Source organism: Onychostruthus taczanowskii, unplaced genomic scaffold (assembly GCF_017590055.1).
Source record: "Onychostruthus taczanowskii isolate IOZ18803 unplaced genomic scaffold, ASM1759005v1 scaffold1, whole genome shotgun sequence".
In the NCBI taxonomy this organism is placed as follows: Eukaryota; Metazoa; Chordata; class Aves; order Passeriformes; family Passeridae; genus Onychostruthus; species Onychostruthus taczanowskii.
In genome coordinates, this window is record NW_024496525.1 from 7,507,400 (window position 1) to 7,529,695 (window position 22,296).

Genomic DNA, 22,296 nt, shown 5'->3' on the forward strand with positions numbered 1-22,296 from the left:
CCTCCCCAGCCAATATAAAAAAGGCATATTTAAGGTTGTAGGGTTAGGCACTCGACAAAAAGGGCAATCCTGAATTGTAAGTGTCAATACAAAGCTACTTCTGTCATGCATGTCCACTAAAAGCTTTAACTGGCACAACTGCACATAATTACATGCCAGTGTGTGCCTTCATGCAGGAGACTGAACTCTATGGAGTTCTTCCTCTGCTTCCCTGCAGTCATGTGCAAAGTACAACAGAAACAAGTGGCATGCCAAAAGCGTCCAGATCAAGGCCCCACTGTTATCTCACACACCGTAGCTTTAAAAAATTTGAAGCCTGAAATCATTGTCAGGCCTGCAAGGGGAGCCAGAGCATCTGTAAGCCAGAGAAGTCTTTGCATTCCAAGGGGCAGCTTCCTTTACACATGCTAGAATCCTGTCAGGATCACCCTTAGGAAGGGATGCAGGAAACAAGACTTTTCATATTCAGGAGGCAGCATTTTCACAGAATCACGGAATGGGTAAAATTGGAAGGGATCACAGTGGGTGATCTGGTCCAACCTCCCTGCTCAAGCAGGGTGATCCTAGAGCATATTGCACAGGATTGCGTCCAAATGGTTCTTGAATATCTCCAGTGAGGACGACTCCACAACCTTTCTGAGAAATCTCTTCCATGTGGATGGTCACCCACAGAGGACAGAAGTTCCTCCTCCTGTTTAGGTGCATCATTTCCTGCCCATTGCCTCTTGTCCTATTGCTCAGCACCATCAAGCAGAGCCTGTCTCCACCCTCTGACACTCCCCTCAAGACTGAAAAGGTCACCTCTCAGTCATCTCTTCTGGAGGCTGAGCAGGCCCAGCCCTCTCAGCATTTCTTCACAAGGCAGATGGTCCAGTTCCCTCATCATCTTTGTCATTTTGAGGTCTTTTCTCCTCTTCAAAGCCAGGCCTTCTCAGGACAGATCTGTTTCTCTTCTAACATCAGCCTCTATAATTATAGCAGGGTCCCCTACACCTCTCTAACTGCCATTCTGGAAGTTCCTTCCCTTCTCCTTATCTATTGCCCAGTCCTGCAGTATTTCCAGCTTGTGGAGAGAAAAATGGCTATCCAAGCTACCAAGAAACCCCATGCCAGACATGCTGTGGAAGGGCCTGCTCCATCTCTGCCAGAAACTCAATGTGTTCTGCTACCTTCCCTCTAGTAGGATTTTAAAACTGCTCAAAACAGTGGCAAAATGGAAAACAAGAATGAAATCACAGCAAAACCCAGAACTACTGCACACATAAATAAGCACCACACCAGGGAAGGAGCTGAACTCCCTTTGCCTTCTCCCAGACCTGCCATTGAATGTACTGCTGGAAGTAGCAAGTGATACCTGTTTCCTTCAATAGTCTAAGCCCTCTGAATGTCAGATGAAAGGCCCAAGCTATTCTTAAACTCAAACTGCAGGACATTCCAGTGCTCCAGAATTTGGCCACTCATCTCTCATTGCCTGGATGGGTAGCAAACAGGCAGTGACAGACACACACCAATAGCCTGCCTCAGAGGGAGCAGTAGGTCTCATATTTGGAAAGATCGCAAGGTATAATAAACCTGCTGCAGTTTCCCTTTACAGCACATTTCTGTCTCTGATTGCATACGCAACCACCAGGGCACAGGCTATAAAGCCCAAGCCTACAGTTAATACAGAGATCTGCCTGCATTTCTAGATGTTTGTTACCATAGCAATACCACAGTGCTTTTTAGCTTGTTTAGCTGCTTTTGGGTTTTTTAAAGATAAGTCCCTATCCGGTGCACACAGAGCCAATCCCCAGTTATGTGAGAAGGAAAGCTGAGTGTGCTGTGGATGTGGCAGAGCCTCCTGCCTGGGAGCAGGGTGCTGAGGAGATGCTCAGCTCCTGCCTCAGCCCCACTGTGACTGCAGGGCTCTGCGCGCTTCATTCACCAAAGCCGCTGCTGACGCCTGCACCCAGCATGGTGTTGCTTCCTACCCACGCTGATCAGCACCACATCACTGCACTTCTTACCTCTTGGGGACCTCTTGTGATTAACTTTTCTCAGAACACCCATCAGATTCTTAGGAGCATCCACTTTCAGCTTCTTACTCAAACAGCTCAGCCAAAAGCAGCTTACAAGACCAGCACAAATAACATAAAGCCAACTTTTTCTTCAGTGCTAGAGTTTACTTCAGGGTCTGGTAGTGATCTACAGAAGCCTTAAAACATCTACCCTAAGACTGTTTTCCAGGCCTGCCATATCAACACACAGCTTGGACAACAGCTTGTTTTTCAGCATACCATTTACAGGCTACTCAAAGCATGTGAAAAAGACAAAAAAAGTTGACTGACAACTATTTACTCATCAAATAAAATTAACTGTAGTCATGTTCAGAATCAAGGCTATCCACAGGAGAATCCTTCCAGAATAAGAAAGAAATACATTCTTTTGCCAGCAGATTTCTTCTATCTTTTTTTAATAGTCAAACACTTGGTACATTTGGGTAATTTTGGAAAGCTGGCACTTTAGCAATCAATGCCCCAAGCTAGTGGAGCAGAAGAGCTTAGCAGCACACTTCATTAGAAACCAGTGAAGTTAAACAATAGAAAATTGTCTCCCACCATCAAACCTTTGTGAGTAATGTTCATCATAAAATGGAACAATTTTTGCACACCTATCCTGCTGATGCACTTGGACTGCACACAACCCACGTCTGCATGCCAGTTCACAGAGGGTAACTGCCTGGTATGGCTCCTGCAAATGAAGAATCATTCCTTAAACACAGGCAGCACACGTTTGTACTGCAACACTAAAGGCCTGGAATTGATAGATATCTGTCAGCCATGCAGAACAAGAAAATGAATAATTTCATTAGAAGACAGCAGAAAGGTATCTCTCAAAAGTTCACTGATCCTTAGTCAGAGATTAGGGAAGAAATCATGTTTCTCATTGCAGAAAAGTGATTTTCCTCACTAAAGGCAAAATTTTAATATGAGAAAGACTGCTTCAGAAATGGCTGCCTTTGAGAAAGACAATTGACACGGACCATGCACTGTCGTGAAGACAATGCAACAGCAATTTATGTCTCTGCATTAAGCAGTGTCAACAGTTCAAATCCTACTGTGCCAGGTCTAAGACATGCTGATAGGTGTCAAGAGAAAAGATACCTATCTCAAGGAGGCTGATTAACTTGGGAACACTAAAAAAATCCATTAAAATCCCATGGGCGGAGGTACTGCAACTCTCATAGCAATGACAAGTAAATGCTCATTTATTGTGGTTTTAATTAATGGAGTTGAAAGCGTTTCATTGGTTTGGCTGGTGGGGCCTCTGCTGCAAGGCTCAGAGATCACCTCCAGCTAAAGAGGAGTCTACCCACTGCAAGCCACTGGTGACTTTATCAAAGGATATATGTGTGAGTGATCCCATCTTGAGCAAGCTCACCCTCACACAGGAGGGTAACCTGGCTTGTCCCCAGTTCTTGGATGCCCCAAATCCTGCTTGTGGGTGCCCAAGACAAGAGAAGCTGGAGAGGAAGGAAGGCAGCTGGGTCCCAGAGCTGCTTGCTCCACCATCCATTTCTGCAGCATCCCTCTGGGGCTTTAGAGGTATTCAAGACAAACCTCTGCTTGATGGGGATGGAAGTGCATCAGCCAAATTGATCAGGCTTGGCACCTTATTAGGTATATCAATTCTTTTGGTAAATACAGGGAGGCATTCTGATCTCCAGTGCTTTTGCTCAAGTGTCCAAATTGCTTGCCAGTATTTTGTTTGTACCACTCAAAGAGTGGGAGAAACAATAGAAGTGAATTAGTATTTGAACAAAACAGCAAAGTAAGTACAAAGATGATAAAAATCCTCTGTACTGAAAAAAATCTCTGCAACAAGGACCTCAAGGCTTTCAGTATATACAGACACAAATAACGTACAAATCTCCCATACAACTCAGTTCAGAAACTGTGAATGTAGCCATATCTTTGGTTTCCTAAAAAAAAAAAAAAATCTTTTTTTTCCTTATCTGAAAGTGAGGAAGATCTACAGGAATGTTAAATAGCTGCTGTTCTCTGCAGTCTAGAGCTGGGGGAAAAGAAAAAGAAAACAAAGTTGGTCCTATCTTGCTACTTGCAATGTACTTCCCGTCCAAATTAGTTTTCTTTATCCATCCTGCCAGGCCCCCTGCAAGCTCTTCCCATCCCACATCACTTAGATGCTCTGAGCCAGAGGCTGTCAGACTTTTCTATCTACAGGTTAATATTCTCTCTGAGTTATGGAGCCTTGTAGGCCAGTGGCTCAAGCTGCAGAACATTCCCAGCAAGGCTGCTCCAGCTGTCCTTGGAGCTGAACTGAGAGCTGCTGGTCCAACTGGCACCTTTCCACCCTGTCCTCCCCTCAGTGCTCAGCTGGAGCTGGGGGTGCAGCAACTGCCCCAGCAAACGACCATCTCCAACCTGGTAGCATCTCAACAGATGAAAGATCCTACACTTACTCCCTCACCCATCAGATATGCCCTTAAGAGACTCCTCCTCTTATAACACAGAGAGCAGTATTGCCAGAACCAATTTCCAAATGACTGATACATTTTGTAGGGAAGCAGCAAGTGGGAAAAGCATATATAGAACACCCATCCCCACCCTCTGCTTTCCTACACACATTCATCCCTTCAATCTCTTCCCAGAGCACTGTGTTAACCTGTGTGAAACAGTAAGTTTTTAACCAAGAGGGGGAAGAACTCTGTCAACTTATTTCAGTTAATAATGACTTTATGTTACTCTTCACTGCACAATTTCATGTTACCAGGCAAGTAACAGACATCATCCCTCTCATACCCCCCTGGGAATACCAGGCTAACAACAGGAATTTTCTTTGCAGTCAACCCACCTGAAGCAAAACATTACCAGAATGGTGTCTTCACCTCCACCCAAGCGCTTTAACCTTGACTACAAACATCATGGCAATAGAGCAAAAGCAGGGACCTCAGGGACCACAGCCAACATCTGGTAGAGATAACCTGGCTTTTGCTTCTCCTGTTTTCCCCCACACTCCTTCCAAATACAACTAACATCCCTCAGTGTTTTCTCAGTCCAGCTACTGGAAGATGACCTCTGTCTCTAGATGTAGCAGGGCCCACATCTCCTGCAGGTATGGGACTGCACTGACTCAGCCTCTGCCTCTCAAAGGGGAGGCAGTACCAGGGACAAGGAAATACAGGCATTATTTGCAGACAGATGGAGGGATATCTTGGTAAGACTAGTTTCTCCTGCATTTCACAACCATCCTAAAAGTGTCCCTACCAGCACCTGGCAAAATCTGGAGGAATGGCATAGGTTGCTCATCGTAACCTGCAGAAAAAAATATAAGATTAGTGCCTTCTCAGAGCAAGAGGAGCTTGCCTGCAGGCTCTCAAATCAAATATTCTCACTTCTTTCAGCAAGCCACCACACCTGTCTACTACTTCTGTCATTTGTGTGGTCCCATAAATATCTTTTAGAAGACACAATCAGTGATGTTCACAAGACTGCAGTCATGTCTTGCAGCGCCCTTGAAAAATGATTAACACTTTCCATCTCAGCTTAAAGGGAACACTGCAAAGCACAAAATGGCTTCACCAAACATCTACTTCCAGATCTACCCAAGTCCTTCACCCAAAAGACCTTGCTAGTCTAAAACCCACAGTGTTTTACTTAATTAACTGCTCCCAGCAGCGCACAGCAGCCACTGAAGAGCAGGTCTTCATTAAACACATTGACCTAGCTTTTATATTAAAAGGACAGATGCAGCTGAAAATACCAGCTTTGACATACTGTGAGAGCCAGAGTGGGATTTGGCCCAGTACATACAAGTGAGCCCATCCGCTACAATGCTGGCCTTCTCAAAACACACTTACTCCATTCCCCCTGTAAGCTGCCCATGTGGGCTTCCCATCTGCCTCTGCCTGCCACACTGGTCCTCAAGGCTCCAGGGTTGAGGGCAAAGTCTTTGCCAAGTTAGAAGAGGGCTCAAAACTCATGGCTGAGACAGCTTCCATACGTTCACTTTCTTTTTAGTCAGGGAAGGAAACGTTTCTCCTTAGCCATCTGTTAATACCATGATATCCATCTGGAGAGGAAGAAAGGAGACAAACCAGCTAAAAGAAAATTTCCCCAAGGAGATAAATGGGGGTTATTGGCTACAAAAACCCACCAAAATCAGTTCTGCAGTAGTTCCTAGCTTAGGAGAAGGGCCCTGCTGTACCCCCAGCAAACATTTCAATAAGGCTGATGTGCTTTGCAGCCTGCAAAATGTTTTTCTTTATTCTCTACAAAAGACACAGAGCTTTCAAAACCTGAAGGTAAGCAATTAATCCCTGGTGCTGGAAGCTAGTATTCACATAGAAGAGCCTAATAAGCCATTTTGAACCTCTAATTCTTGAACTTTGCACAGACAATGGACTTTCTCTTCTTTGAATGCTTCCAAAATGGCATGCCTTGGCCACCTGAGGGAGGGCAGGGAGAAAAAGCAGGGTTCCAAGATGTACCCCAAGCCAAGCTGTTAAATTTTAAATTATCATAGCAAATTATTTTTTTGCACTCTATCCCTTCCTTTCTAGTGGCAGTATGGGAAAAGAGCACATAGATGTTTTAGGAGAGGGCAGCTGTTAAGATTTCAGCATGCTGTGATTTTTCCCCTTTATCCCAGCAGATCAAGATATTTTTGAATATGCAAGTTTTAAGCATTTGCTGATCAACAGATAGCAAGCCTTGTGGAACTACTTCAACTCAAAAGTCACTAGTTCACTAACTAATTAAAAGCATAATAATGGTTATAGTATCCCATGAATTCTCTACCATTCTAACACCTGCATTTTTAAATGGTAGCACAGCAATATCATAATGGACCTCATCTTTCTGCAGACATCAAGGACTGAAAGGATATAGAAATAGTAAACAAGAACAGACACATTTCTGAGGAAATTTCTGAATTTCTGAAGATGTGATTAATCACTATCCCCTGCCAAAATAACAAGACAAAGATGCTCATATCTATTATGAATTTTTCTAATTAAGAGCCCTGTGCAAATGGCATGTGTTTCACATGAGGGATTTTGTCTGAACCAGAAACCAAGTTCAAGGATAAAATTCAATTGCATAGCAAGGTAAGCACAAATCACAGGGACACTCTTCCCTTTGCCAGGCAGGAGCCAATGAACCATTCCTGGACAACTCATTACTGTCTGCCTCATTTGAGCCTCTTATTACAAGGGCCTTCACCTCGCAGCACTGCAAGATGTCCCACTTGCAAACAGAGACCTGCACTCTCAATGCTGCCTCCTAAAGATACCCAGTGAGGAGAGGCATCATCCTCAGGGGGCAATGCATGCTGGCACAGTGCATCAGCAGGGTATATTCACTTCAATTTTCCTTATTAGCCCTGCCTTCCCGGCAGAAGAGCCATGACTATTTAAACATGCACTGAAGCTCCAAGGAAGGGGATGTTAGTTAAATGCCCAGCGGGAAAGACATTCAAAGAGAAAGTCAATGGAGCCTGAGCAATCAGTGTAAATCAAGACTTTAACCTTTCTGAGCCTCCTTCAGACTCTTGATCTGTAAAAGAAGATGCTTAAACACTTACCACATTTCTGAAGAGTCAAGTGCACATGACCTGTCAATGCAAAAAATGTTTATTACTGAAAGTACCAATTGAAGTGTTTCAGTCTTATTGTCTGTGGACTGTTTTTCCTGTAAAAACTATTGGGCAGAACAGATGCCACTACAAATCTGTTTAATGTAGATATATGGATTCACTTTCAACATGTACATCTCTGGTAGATAGATCCTTAGCTTGATGCAATATCCAAGTCCTACTAATCTGACACTTCTGACAGCAATTAAGTCGTAACTACAGCAGCCAGTACCCCAGCCTCTGGTGCATAAAACCGCAGTTTCTGTTTATTGACCAGCAGAGAGAAATCTGGCTGCCTGGCAGCTGAGTCAGGTGGGAACAGCCCCTTCCCAATGCAGCAAAGAAAACTTTCAAAGAAAATCATCCTCTATCCACTGCTCTCTGGGGTAACACAATTAGGCCATGACATACAGACAGGTCATTTAATACAATAGGAAAAAATCCACTGATAGCATTTCCTTTGCCTGAATGGAAGGCAGGCTGTTAAATTACCTCTGAAGGAGCAGACAGGCCTCTCTAACAGCAATCCTCTCTTCCCAAACCACACATCTTTAAAGGGCAGCCAGCTCCAGCCCAGTCACATTGAATTCTACTCTGTAACCCCAGCATCCTTAGATAATCTTTCCTGATGGTTCCAGACACTGGTTCCAATCTTGCTCAATATACACTAATATAGATAAAACCATAGCATTGTGCTTACTGCATTTTATATTGGCAACCTATTTAATGGGACAGAGGAAAGGAAGAGCTATCAGATAGTTTCTGTACCTCCCAAAGCAAGCCAGAAGCCCCAGGAGCCATGGTGTCATTTCTGCAGAAGGCAGTCAGCATCTGCAGGGAGCCTGCAGTTATTTTAAGGCAATATTAAGAGTATACATTTCAGTGAACATTCAAATATTCAAAATGTATTAAAATTGTTTTAAATATATTTTAATACTTCCACACTTTCTCTATCCTAAGAGAACACATAAAGACAAAAAAGTCCTGCACTCCACATTTCTTCATACATCTTTCTCATCCCAAGTAAGCACCGAGCAAGCTCCTCCAATTCAGATAAGCTAGTTCAGTAAATTAAGGCGAATATTGCCATCACATCATCACACTCTGAGAAATGTACCAAATCAATTTCATTAAAGCTAATGGAGTTTTTTTAAAACATGTTTTTGAGAAATGCACAGTGACAAGTTCTTTCAGGTCAACACTTACTAAAGCACAGTATAAATACTTTCCTCCTTGCCAGCCTTGGTGTCTGTCCTGAAAACAGATAGCTGAGCTGCCCTCTAACATTGAAGAGATTCCCATGCAGTTGTTTTTCACACACTTTGGTAACACTGGAGGTACTGAACTGGCAGGAGAATTGTACATAGTTCATCTGGAAGCACAGCCTATAGGGAGCCTGGATGGCACTACCAAACAGGTGGGAATTTTTTACTCACCCTTTTCAGGAGCAAAGGTATTTCTTTTAGATCATCAGGCTCTTGGTCTATTTTGGCCATCTTTTCCCCTCAAGTAAGTCCAAAGAGCCCATTTCTGCTTACAGTGCAGAGCCATTCTGAAAAACCAGTTCTGCAGAACCAATCCTGTCCCACTCCCACTACCCCAATAGCACCAGGTGGAGATATTCAAGAAGCAATAGCAAGTCTGTGTCAAACAGGACAGACTTACTGAAGGATGTTGAGGTGCTTGTGCTTGTTAGGAGCTTTCTCGAGGTGGCATATTGCTGCTGACCTAGAAACATTACTCCTCACCCCTCTGATCAGGAGATGTGCTCTCCAGCATGCTGCACAGAGTGGGTTATCCAGCCCAGGTACAGGCTGTACCCTGGGGCCCCACACTTAAGGCTGCCAAGTTCTCCCTGCCTGCATTACAGAATTATTGGCAATATGACCCAGTATCACTGGCCAAAACAACAGTGGTAAAGGCCTGGCCATCCATTTGTAACTCTTCATCTTCCAGTTGATGTTGTCCAGACTGCTGGAGCCTGAACTGGCCAAGTACCCCGTCTCAGCACAAAGCTGGGTCTGCAGTGGCAGCAGCGGATGCCCGACTTTCAGACTCCTATCTGCAGGAAAATGAGAACAACCAGCTAAATCCATCATGGTAAAATTCTGCTCCTACAAAAGCAGACAATGTTGCTGTACTTGCATTTGACTATTAATAACCTGTAGGGAAAAGACCACATGCCCAGTCAGATGGTAGTGCCCATGACAACTTGTGCCACATGCCACTGACCAGGCATACAAGAATTTCAGCATCCAGCACTCTGTTTTCATCTGCACAAAGAACAGGGCAGCAAGACAATAAACGAGTGCAGGCTGCAAAGTGCAGGAACATATTCCCTGATGAAAACTATTTTTTTTTTTCTGCAGAGAGAATGATTAAAAATGTTACAGTGTATTTTCCACTCAGAAGAGCAAATTACACAGAATGCTGGTTTAAGCACGTGGGTAAGGATGTAATTTGGCATTAAAAACAATGTAACACAAGGCACCTCACTTGACCCTGATTAGGCTGAGAACGTAAGTCTTCAAACGCAGAATTGAGAATGAAGAAGCACCATCAGCCCCAAGAAGCTCTATCACCCCAGTTAAGGATTGTTTCAAGGAGTTAGTAAGGAGTTAAGGAGTGTTTCAACCCCATTCAGCAGCTGGGCTGCAGTGGGAGAAGCTGAAGCTTCCAGAGCTCAGCAAACACCCTGAGATTTACTCCAGCACAGCCTGGTGATGAAGTTAATCATTATGAGAAGTCATGTTGCTACGTGGTAACAGGTTTAATGATTAACATTTACACATCACCAGGAAGTTTTTTCTAACCTGTCTCATGTCCTAGCAGCTTATTCGCAAATGCTACTTCTTCCCTGAAAATGAACATGCAAAAAGAAATGCACAAGAAATGCACAACCAAACCCAAGGTGGCATTTGAAGTAACTGAGGTAATCAGGGAGAAGGGATTTCCCAAGATGCTCCCTCCAGCCACAAGCTATATTTGTTTCCCCCAAGGTGTCCCAGCCCACTCATGTTACATACAATATGTGCTAAAGTGGTTTTAGGTAGCCAACCCATCACTGGTCACAGAAATTACAAGGGGTGGGGAGGTGGTCCAAATAGATTATCAATGCAAAATGTAATGAGGGATGGCCAGTTACAATAGGAGCTAGCACAGGACAGAGTTTTAATTGTCTCTGGGATAGTAACTGGAATCCAGTAGCAAATTCATTGAATATGTTGGTACACAATTAATATCCAAGCTGTCTTGACTTCACTGATATTTTTATCAGAATTAATAACCAGAGGTTAGCAGCTCTGAATAATGCTTTGTCTCCTTTCAGCAGAGCTCAAGGCTTAGTCTCAGCTCTCCATCAGGGGAATGGGGGAAAGAATGTTTTCTACCCCCAACTCTTTATCTCACTCATGTACAGAGGTTATAAACTCCAGGACAGCAGCTGCCTTTTCTGTTCACATTTGCACAAAAGAGCCTGCAGTCTGGACAGCCAAAGAGATCTGCAGATAAACAGGAAGCACCCAGCACTACAGGCCTTGTGTGAGGTCTGGGATAGGAGCAAGACAAATGGGAGATCTGACGCAACTCTTACATGCAAATTGCTTGAAAAAGGATGGCAAGGCAACTGGTAACTCCAAGCAGGCTTGTGGCAGCCCCTAATGGTTTAATTATTCAACTGGTCTCCCTGTCTCACTATCTCTTCACAGAACGTGTCTCCCACATCCAGAAAGAACCTGCTACAGAGACACACATGCAGCTGTGAGCTGCGCACTCCCCTTGTACACAGAGTTACACCTAGGGCAGGGAAAGGGAGTTTTCATAGAGAACAGCTTCTCCCCAGGTCTGTTCTTTTGCACCTGAACCCTCAGCACACTGCCAAGCCTCACCCAGCTCCTGCCAAGCAGTTCCAGGGAATGGCTGGAGTCACCCCCATGGCAACCCAGGGCAAATCTGGTCTCTGCATTGTACAGATGCTGAGCCCACCCCAGCATAAGCATCTGACTCAAATGGCTCCCAACTGACAGGCACTGATCAAAATGCATCTAAATTTATCCCTTTCAGATAAGAGACAGTGATATGGGAATTTACCTTGGGAAGAAAAATATTGAACAGAAAATTTAAAGCAAATTCTCACCCCAATGGAAATATTTTCCATTCAAATTCAACTCACCTGCTCAAGACCACAAAGATACACATTGCCTCTAATGATTCAAAATAACCTTCTGGCAACATGTTTCATGGCTGTCCTTGCCACAGAGAATGGTGAAGACCACACTTGAAGCTCTGCACAGGGCCAGCAAATTAAATGCAGCAGTGGGAGGTGTATTTCTACCAGAATTATAAAAGTACCAACAGAAAGCTGGACAAGAAAATTGATGATGTATTGTGGATACTCAAAATTTACCTAGTCTTTATGAATCTATCACAAGACTTAATTTAGCAATTTCCTGGACGTTTAATAAACACGACGTGCAGCATTATTTCCTAAGTTCTTAGATTGGCTGCCACATGAACTAGGGAATCCAAATGGTCACCCTGCGTTTCTAATTTGTAACACTTTCAAGTATTCTTTCATGGTGAACAGCGCCAGCCAGCCACACCCCTCCCTCCTGTCCGCCCAAAAAAAGTCAAGATTCTTCATTTAAAGTTTAGATCTTGGAATCTTCTGAAGCCAAGGTGAAGGAACTGTGCAGAACTGTGTACTGGGGTTTCTGAATGTGCAGCCCACTGGCAGGAGCAAGTTCCTCTTGTACACCGGTGAGTACTGGGGTTTCTAAATGTGCAGCCCACTGGCAGGAGCAAGTTCCTCTTGTACACTGGTGAACCGGTGAGCCTCACACAGCTCCTAGAGTACAGGAGGTACAGAAGAATAAGAAGGGCATCCCTTGATACACCCAGTTCCCATCACCACTCTCCCCTCCTGCAGCTGCTGGTCCTGCCCAGCTCTGTGCCCGAGGTCCCTGCTCCTGCCCCCAGGCAGTCTGTGGACTCAGACTAATGTGAACGTCCTGCTCAGACCCTGCAATGATGCAGGCACAACAGGGTAGGGAGAGTTTTCTCACCTTTTCTTCAGCACTTGCAGTGGTGTTAATACCTATTTATCCATTCTTGGCCATTCTTTATGATGTCTCTTAGGAGCTATTGGGCAAAAGCAGAAGAAAAATACAGAGCATTCCAATCCCCTTTAAGCTCAATGCGACAATTTTAATCCTCTAACTAAAAGGAAAGAGGGAAAAATGAGATGGACTGTGACAGGTTGGAAGGACTAAATCCCCGTTAACTAGGGCATCAAGATTTAAAGGGCTCAGCTTTGCACACATCAAATGTCTCACAGAATCCTCACAAGAACACTGTCCCCTCCAATTCCTCACTACAAGTGGAGACCCACTGCCCCAAGGGTGCTGGCAGTGGGCAAGAGAATACTGCCATGGCATTGCCATGCCATGACTGATGCATCCAAACGGATAGGGGTGCAGAAGCACCCAGGTAGCCCTTTTGAGCAACAGATACAAGGGGTAGCAAAGGTGCCAACCACCCAGGGCAGTGATGCACAATTAACAGCTGAACAGCAGCAGAGAGAAGAATAGCCATAACCTGTATTTCACATTAGCCCTGCCACACACAATAATTTGTATCACCCCACCATGTTTGCTTTCTACTCCAACATGTCTGTCCTGAAAATGAGGCTTTAGGCCCAGGAAAATTAATGACTAAATAATTTACAATGCATCATTTTTAATAATGCTGTCAGGAGAGTGATGCAGGCAGATCAGCAGATTTTTCCTATTACCTGATGTGACTCAATCTGTATCCTGTGCTGTAAGGACAGTGTTTGCTTTCACTGTTAGCTACCTCCTCATGGCTCACCTAACATGCAGCATGAGACTGATGTCTGTTCAAGGACCTGACTTGAGCCAGCAGTCCAACTGCTCACTTAAAATCCTTTCACACTCAGCCAAAGGCAGCTTTTGATGGGTGCTTGGGCAGCTTCTCCAAGGCCAGACCTCACTTGACCTCATCTCATCATTGCCTGGCCTGACAGATTCACATTTAGTCCTGACTGAATGCTTATTTCCCAGCCCTTCCCAAATTTCCTTTTGGGCTGCCCAGCCAGTGTGGTCCAGTTTTCCCAGTACAGACTGGAAATGCTCTGAAATGTCCCATGGGGCCACTCAGCTAGCAGGCATGGCACAGCAATGTGGCATTCCAAGGCACAGCTCAACCAAACACAGGGAGGATACAAACAGACACCAAGTTCATTCAGATTTGTTCCAAGAGAATTTTTGGAAGGGTTACCTCATTGCAGAGCATCCATCCTTCTGCTGCCAACCCAAGCTCAGTATAAACACCACCCTGCACCTGGGCAATGAGAGAAACACCCCTGTGCTCACCCCAGCCCAGAGGAGCCAGCTCTGCAAGTGAAGCACCAACAGGGATGGGGCAACTGAGCATCCCTAGGCCAGAAATAGGGCTATGCCCCTACCTGTTTGTCACTGCTCCTGCCAACCCCTCAGAGGTCACTGTGAGAGGCTGTTCCCTATCTTTAGGCATAAAACAGGTAGTTCAGCCAAATGGAGACATTTCAGAAGGCTGGGAGACAAAGGCAGCCTACTCCATCAGCAGTAAGGTGGTTGATAATTCCTACCACACAACCAGAGCTGAATAAATCTCACTGAAAGGTATAAAGAAAAAAAAATCCACCAAATATGACATGCATATTACAGCACCTGGGAAATACAGCATGATCACACACACCAGGACTTGGCAGTGAGTGCTTGCACCATTCACAGTTTCTAACTCCAACACTTTACCATTATTTTTCACAATTTCAAAAGACTACAGGGAACTACATAGGAAGCACACAATTATTTCAATTTCACTGTGTGGATGTGATGGCTCCCATTTGCACTGCCACTGTATCGAGATTCCTGTACTCAGAGACTAACTGACCAGTTACCCAAGGAGCTGCACTGCTTCTTGCAGCTCTTACACACTCTTCCTTACTCATGACACTTTTTACTGTACACTTGGTAGCAAAAGGCACAAAGTTACAGCATGGCATTACTGGGCATGACATTCTCTGGCACCAAATACTTTGTTCAGGGCACTCAGCAGGCAAGCAAGCTTTATTTCTCCAATTTTGTGCTGCAGATTTTTTCAGAGAACCTCTGAAGACACTTTCATTGGTTAGAAGCGTTTTTCCAGCCAAGCCCTAGCTGTTTCAGGGCAGTTATCCAAAACAATAAAGGCAAGAAAAATAGTCCTTTTTTTTCCCTCACAGGCCCACAAAATGTCTGATACAGATTTCAGCACAGGTGCTTTCTCTCTCTGCTACTGTTAAACAAAGCCTCCTCAAAAAGATCATATTACAGCTTACAGATGAAAAATTTGTGAAGTGGGAGAATTGAAAACAAGAGGTTAAAGCAGGTAATTTTCTGTGGCTTTAGCTGAATGTCATCAGTGACCATGCTGTAACAGCCAGAAGTTAGAGCACTGCCCCAGCCGAACCATGGCAGCCTTGAAGCCTGAACTGCAAAATCAACCCTCCAGCTCCACCATGGCAGGACAACCAACCAAGCATCATCTCACCAGCCAAAACAGCTTCCCAGCCCAGGGGCAGCCACATGTGGCAGCTTCATTCACATCCTGGGGATGCACAGGGACACAGTGGCCCTGCAGAGGCAGCTGAGGCAGGTCTCTGCGGGACAATGCCCCTGAAGGAGGCAAAAAAAAGTATCCCCAAAGGGAGCATGCAGCTGCCTATCAGAAACCTGGTCTCTACCAACACTGAGAAACTAGCCATATGCTCAAAGTACATCACAACATGGGTAATTTCTCCGCAGAGACAGGGCCCAAGAGACCACTATATTCTTTTTTACTTGTCTCCACAGCCCCAGACACAACTGGGACGTGGAAATCTGTAGCGGACAGTCCACCTGCAGTCCTTTATCACTTTTATTAGTTGCAAGAATATGTGCTTGTAAAGACACGGCAAAAGACAGCAGTGGGTAATACACAGCCTTTTCTAACAAATCCTATTGTTCAGTGCATGAAGCAGCCCATGCTGTGCCTTCAACCCCTTCCTCTTGCAGCAGATCGGCCCTGACCTGATACATTTCTGCTAATCCTGTTCCTTGTTCAGAGGACATACAAAGGGAGGACTCAACCACTTGTTTTGCTAAGGTTATCTCTCTCATCTCCAGCCCTTTACAAAATGTGCAAGCTAAGCTGCCCAAAAGCCCTGTGAAGTAGATAAAATTTTGATTTTAGACTTTGGGGAAATAGAGGGATATGAAGAGCCTGTAAGGAAGATGAGTTCAGCTCAGTCAATAAGGCAGCTCAACTCCCACTCCACGGGTCTCACTGTGATTCAATCTTTACCTTAATGCAACAGGATGGGGTGTGCTGTGGATCATGGCCTGGGCACCAGACACAGTGCCAGCAGTGCCAGCTGACAGGACAACCCCAAGGAGCCCACAAGCCCACTGCAGGAGCTGGCGGACAGGGCTGGAGTGGCACATGAGAGCAGCATCCACGAGCAAAACAGGAAAGAGAAAGCAAGGTCCTGGGACTCTCACTGAGGTGACATGGAATAGAAACAACCAGCTGGCATTCTGTGGGGAGCCAAGGAAGAGCAAGAGATCCCATTTTGCTGAGCTCTGCCCTGGGGCTTCCCCTGCAGAAGTGAGACAATGCACAGGTGAGCCAGGGTCCCCTGCTGTCCCATATCCTTCATTCCCAATACATTTGCCTCTGTTTGTTTCATTGCCTTTGTGCTCTGAGTGCTTTTCTAGCAGGAATAATTAAGTCAGTATTCAGTGCTCCAAAATGGGCAGTCCCAGTTCAGTACCACTAAAAAAAACATCTTCTCCCCTTGCCTTTTAAGTGACTCTCAACCTGCCTGCCTTGGGATAAAATGTCTGGACCAAGTTTCACCATGGCAAACAGCAACGTGAGATATCTATCAAAGCTTTCTGTTTCCAGCAACACCACTAAATTTTTAGGTTTTAAATCTTAAGACAGTTTTGTATATGCAAAGATCTAACTGAAGAAGAGGCTGCATATAAAGAATGCTTCAGCTCGCTAAAACTTGCAACTGCTTCACCCACTGATTTAATGAAAAGGCTCTAGTAAAATAAATCATGTTCAGGAGCACTGCACTGGCCCTCCCCTCACTTCTACACACCCTCCCAGGCTGCCCAGACCACCACATTCCCTAAGCCCCAGCTACCTCACTGCAGCTACAACATTTTGATTAACAATTAAAGCCAGTGGTTCCAATTGGATTTTATTAACATTACTATTGTGAACAATTTCCTTCATTTTCATTCATTTTTATGCATCACAAGGGCCCCTGGGACAAATTAAATATAAAATCATTTTCTGCCATTTAGGCAAACAGCAGCCATTCTCACATTTTTAAAACATAAACATTGTAAATAAAACATTACACCATCAAGCTGTCACTGAATCTTCCTCCTGCACGAATACCCTTAGAGAAAAAGTTACCAAGTCATCCTTTCCCAGTGAGCTGGCACAGGCCTCATGTGCCCTAAGAGAGATGCCACAGAGATCCAAAAAAAAAAATCAGTACTGCAAGGGTCTGGCCACAGCATGAATGGCTGTCACAAAACCCCAAGCATTAAGGGCTGTGTTCCCCACCCTGATACAAACTGGGAAGAGCAGAGGCCATACAGGTGCTAGAAAGAGCCAGGAAGGTGCTGGATTTTGGCAGTGGAATGGGCCAGGCTGAACAGCACAGACAAACCCAGCAACTGGCAGCTTCTTTTCCATCTCATTTCCAACAGCCCAGATATCTGCAGAGCCACAGGGAGCAGAGCTGCTTTGCAAACTCAAACACTGACACCCAGCATAAGACAGAAAGAAACCTACAGAGCCATACGCGTGATCCTTGCCCCAAAAGGTAGGAGACTCAAGAGGGACCAACCTGCTGTGAGTAAAATGGTAAGGAAGCTGTTCAAATGAACTGTACATGATCCTTGCCCCAAAAGGTAGGAAACTCAAGAGGGAGTTACTCACAACCTGCTGTGAGTAAAATGGTAAGGAAGCTGTTCAAATGAACTGTGACACATCATTAAAAACTAGGCCTTTTCTCTTCATAGCACAGCAGGTCATGAAATTAAGCCTGACAGTACGCCAATGCAAGGAAATAGTGCTGATACCCCTCTTGCTGTGTTTGTTGGGGTTTTTTATTTATTAAGGATCCACCTGTTTCCAGAGTTACATGCCTGAGGCTACAAGACCTGCCTCCAGGGAGGCACACATGCAGGAGCCTCAAGAGATACAGGTCCCTGAAAAATGGTATCATTTAGCAAACCATTAAAGTTGCAGCTTATCCCCATTGTGAGGAAAACAGCATCCTCTGAAAGCTGCACACAGAGGAAATGTGATGAAGAGATGAGAATAAAATCATGGATGAATGAGTGGTGAACATCAGCCAGCACCTGCTCTGTGGGTTCAGATACCCAGGCAACACAAAACAAAAGCAGCAGAGCGTGCTGTTAACTAGGTGTTCCAGGGTCTGAAGAGCATCTATCAAGGTGGTCTTACTTGATGGCAAATACAAGCATGGCTAAATGTGCCAGTTTGGCAATTCAGAGAAGCAGGTAAAGCCCAGCCACTGCCTGTTTTCTGGCTAAACAAGATGTGGGAATTAAACAATTGACATCTTTCCTCGCCAACTTGTTCTTTGCCTACACACACCACCTGTTCTGAGGCAAGCATCCTAGTGGAATCTCCTGCTTGCTGTCTCACCACAGGCTTGTGACACACAGTTCAGTGATGTTTGCAGTGCATTTAGAAACCCTTAGCTACAAGGAAAAAGGGTACCTTGATCTCATCTCCCCAGTGCTCATTTTACAAGGCTGAGCACAGCGGTAGGGAGCAGCCAGGAGGGCTGAGCTCAGGTCACCTGAGCCAGCATTACAATACAGGGCCTGTCCCCTGCCAATCTGGCTCCAGAGGGCTCACAGAGCAACTACACAGCTCACAGAAGCTGGCAGGATGAAGACAAGAGACAGCACACCAAAATCCAAAGAGCAATTTACAAAGATAAGAGGCATCATACCTGCTCCAAAGAGCAACAGGGCATCAGCCTAAACACAATTCAGAGCATTTAAATAATGACACCTTTATCTCCACCTTCCAGGCATGTTGCTGCTTCCCTGCCACCCCAGAGAAGTCAGCAAGCTGGAGAACCCTGTGGGCAACCTCACATCCTGCATTTGACTAGGGAAAAGGAGAAAATACTCCCACCCTCAGCTCACAGTCAGCCAACAGAAAAATTTCTCTTTCAAAGCTGCCTACCAACCATCCCTCCCGCTAACAAGCTTTGCCCACGCTGCAGCAATGGCCTCGCTCCCTTCACTGGGACACGAGTGCGCTGGGCGAGCCTGCCACGCTGCAGTCTTTAGACAGGGAGGAACAGAGCCCTGGGCTCTGCTCATCACTGCCATCCTAAAGCAGATAGGCAGCACATGGTGCACAATTAACCACCTGTACATAGTGCAGGAATGATGCCAAAGCCCTTCTAAAGAGACATAGCACAGCTTCTCGCCTTTGGAAATTTCCTGGAGACAGGAAACAACTTTTTGCCTAGAAATGACTGAAAAGAGTTCAGGGAGGAAGCTCATCTTCCAAAAACACACAAGCTAACTGTCAGAGGTCTTAGGGCTCCTTCTAATCTATATGAAACTATGCTGTGCTCTGGAGAAAAAAATGCATTTCTAGGAGTGTGGTACTCACTTGTGTTTCTACCCTCCGTGGTAAGTGGAGGGAGAAGCTTGCAGGAGCTAGTCACGTCACCAAGTGAGCCCTGCCATTTCCCAATATCTGAATTTTCATTTCAAGCATCTGTAGAGCCTGCTTGTGAAGAGCTTATTGCAGAAAGGCCACATGTCAAGATTTCTATCTATAAAACAGATATCTGTAGGATCACTATTAATGCACGAGCTGTTTCTGGGACACTGATCTCTGACAGCTCCATGCCCCAGCTTAAATATTCAAAGATTTCCCTGCTGACTCCAGGAGTCAGACATCCAGATTTTAAGTTCAAAGTTGTGCTAATAAATATGAGGTCAACAAATAAAAAACAGTTTCAAGCTGAGACTTGCAATTGACTACAGTGTTTACCTGAGATGATTTTTATTCTTCACATTAAGAGAGAATAAAGGAGAAAAACAGAAGCCCAGAAAGCACTTCAGTTTTTAAACCCATGCAATACACTTTCACTTGCCCAGGATTTGAAATGTCACAGCATAGATGCAAGAGCAGAACTCTTGGACTCACTCATCCAAAAGAAAGATTTTTTTCTTTTTCCCAGACAGAAAAGCAGCCAATTTTAGAAAATTGAAAAAATATTTTTCCAGAGACCCATAAGTCACATGAGTCACCCTTATTTGCAGATGAGCCCAAACCTGGACTCCAACATCATCACTCATGCAGAGCAGAGGAAACCAGAAGCTGAATCAAAACGGGCAGCTTGTCTCTGGCTCTGCAGAAAGCCAAGGGATAGAGAAGCACGCAGAGCACGAGCACACCTCCCCTTATACATGACCACCATCGTACATTAAGTCAGATAATCTGACTTTGAGGGGAATGAACTCGGGGTTGAGGGCTCTGTGCTGCCAAAGGACAGCTGCTTCTCTAGATTTGTTATTTCCCCAGTGGGGCAATAGAACTGGCACATTTCCTGTGCTGGCTGGGAGAGGGTAGTGCGCTGTGCTGGGGAACAAAGGTGGCCACATGCTGAGGACAGTGTGCACAGCTACTGCCCTGGCCTGAGCGGCCCTCAGGCTCACACAGCTCAGACCACGAGACCCACTGCTCAGACCCTGCTAGATGCCACACTCCGAGGGACAGTGCTGTCCCCAGAGCTCCACCAACCTTCCTGCCCTGTGCCCACACGCAGTCACCTCCCTGCTCCTGCCCCAGCAGCGCAGGCAGAGGCCAAGGCTGGGACAGCTCATTGTGCAAGCCTCATCACTGCTATGCCTGTCAGGCTCCCCACAGCCATAGCACTGCATAGTTACATGAGTACACACACTGCGTTTTACCACCTTGCCTCTCACGGCAACCCACCAAACCCTTGGGAAACCTGCATGCATGAGGGAAAACCCAAACACCACAAACCCTTCCTGTTTCCTACTCTATCCAAATACATCATGGCAGGTCAGGATGTGAAATTTCCACCATGCCCCACTAACCAGGTGCATAAGAAGGGGGTCCTCCTTCATCTGAGCTGCTACTGAAAGCCCTGGTGGGAGGCTGGCACATCCTAGGACCCCAGTTACAGAGAGACTTGAGATGCAAAGGATGATTATTTTTCCTTGCTAAGGGATTTCAGGCATGGAGTAGCACTGGAATGATTTACACAGTTTTGAGAGCAGGATCAGATTTGGAGTGGCTGTTGTGCGGCAGTGTATCTTGTAAGGAGAGGCTTTGTGGTTAGCCATGAGCACATACTGCCCCCCAAACAGCAGCAACATAATCATGTGTGGCACTGCCACAGCATCCTCCTCATGAGGATTTTAAGGTGCTTGGCAGACAATATGGATTCATGTAACCTCACAAGCCCTCTGAGAGGGAGTAAAGTAAATGCTATAAAAAACCAGAAGGGATAAGCGGGGGAACAGAGAAATAAAACTGCTACACCAGCATGTTCAAGCTCACACAAGAAATCAGAGGCTCAGGGAGAGCTTCCTCTGCCACTAAGGTGGAATCAAAAAAGCAGGAGTGCTCTAAATCCTCAACTCAGCCCTGGCCAGCCTAAGAGCATTTCCCAGTGCACCCGAAGGGCTTCAGCAACAGCAGCACTTGCACAGAGCTCCTCACCGTGCTCATTTCCACAGCCCTGCTCCACAGAGGGTCCAAAGCAGCCTGAACTGCCGGCAGCTCCCAGCCCTAGTGAGCAGCAAATAACAGAAGTGCTCTGTCCGAGAGCCTCAGCCTTGACTTTTGAGTTTCAGCAGCTGCAAGCAATGGCCAAGGGGCTCAGCTGAAGAGTTTCCACCCTGCTGCCTGAGGGCTGGGACTGCTCTGACAGCATTTTCCAAACATTCACAGGACTTCCCAAACACCTATAAACACTTCCCATCCCCGCATTACAGGTGAAAGAAAGCGAGACACAGGCCAAAAAATCCCAGTGGCAGCCAAGGAGGGAGGCGGGCAGCCCTGGCGCCTGGCCCCTGCTCGACTCTGACCGGGCTGCTGCTGCTTTTGTTCGCTTCCATGTGTGCGTAACCAGCTGACAAATGGATTCACAGCCAGAGAGTGACACACAGTGCAGCTCCCGAACAGCTTTCAGCTGGATCACTCCTGGGAATGGTATTGCTGGGCCACTTCTTGCTTCAGGGGCTGATTTATTTTTTATGAAGCGATTGCCTAGAGTTGGGAAAGCTTTATTGATGCTGTTATACAGGCTTAAGGGAGGACAAATCACCCCCACGGACAGAGCAGAAAGGTCGTCATCATCCTCAAGTCAGGAGCTCAATTTTATCCCTCTACTGAGCCCACAGATACCCAAGGAGGGCAGAGCGTGGTGCTTTCAACAAAACTGAAGTAGCACATCAGGGCACTGCTATCACTCCTCGGGTTAGGAATGGAGCCCTGGGGGCTCCCGCCATCTCCATGCCCAAACCC

The 22,296-nt window shown here is 45.7% G+C and overlaps 1 protein-coding gene across 1 annotated transcript in view; it reads right to left on the reverse strand.

Annotated features, from left to right (window-relative positions):
* The window catches only part of GALNT16 (polypeptide N-acetylgalactosaminyltransferase 16), a 74,912-nt gene that overhangs the window by 51,791 nt on the left and 825 nt on the right, over positions 1-22,296 (reverse strand). The gene's annotated exons all lie outside the window — the stretch shown is intronic.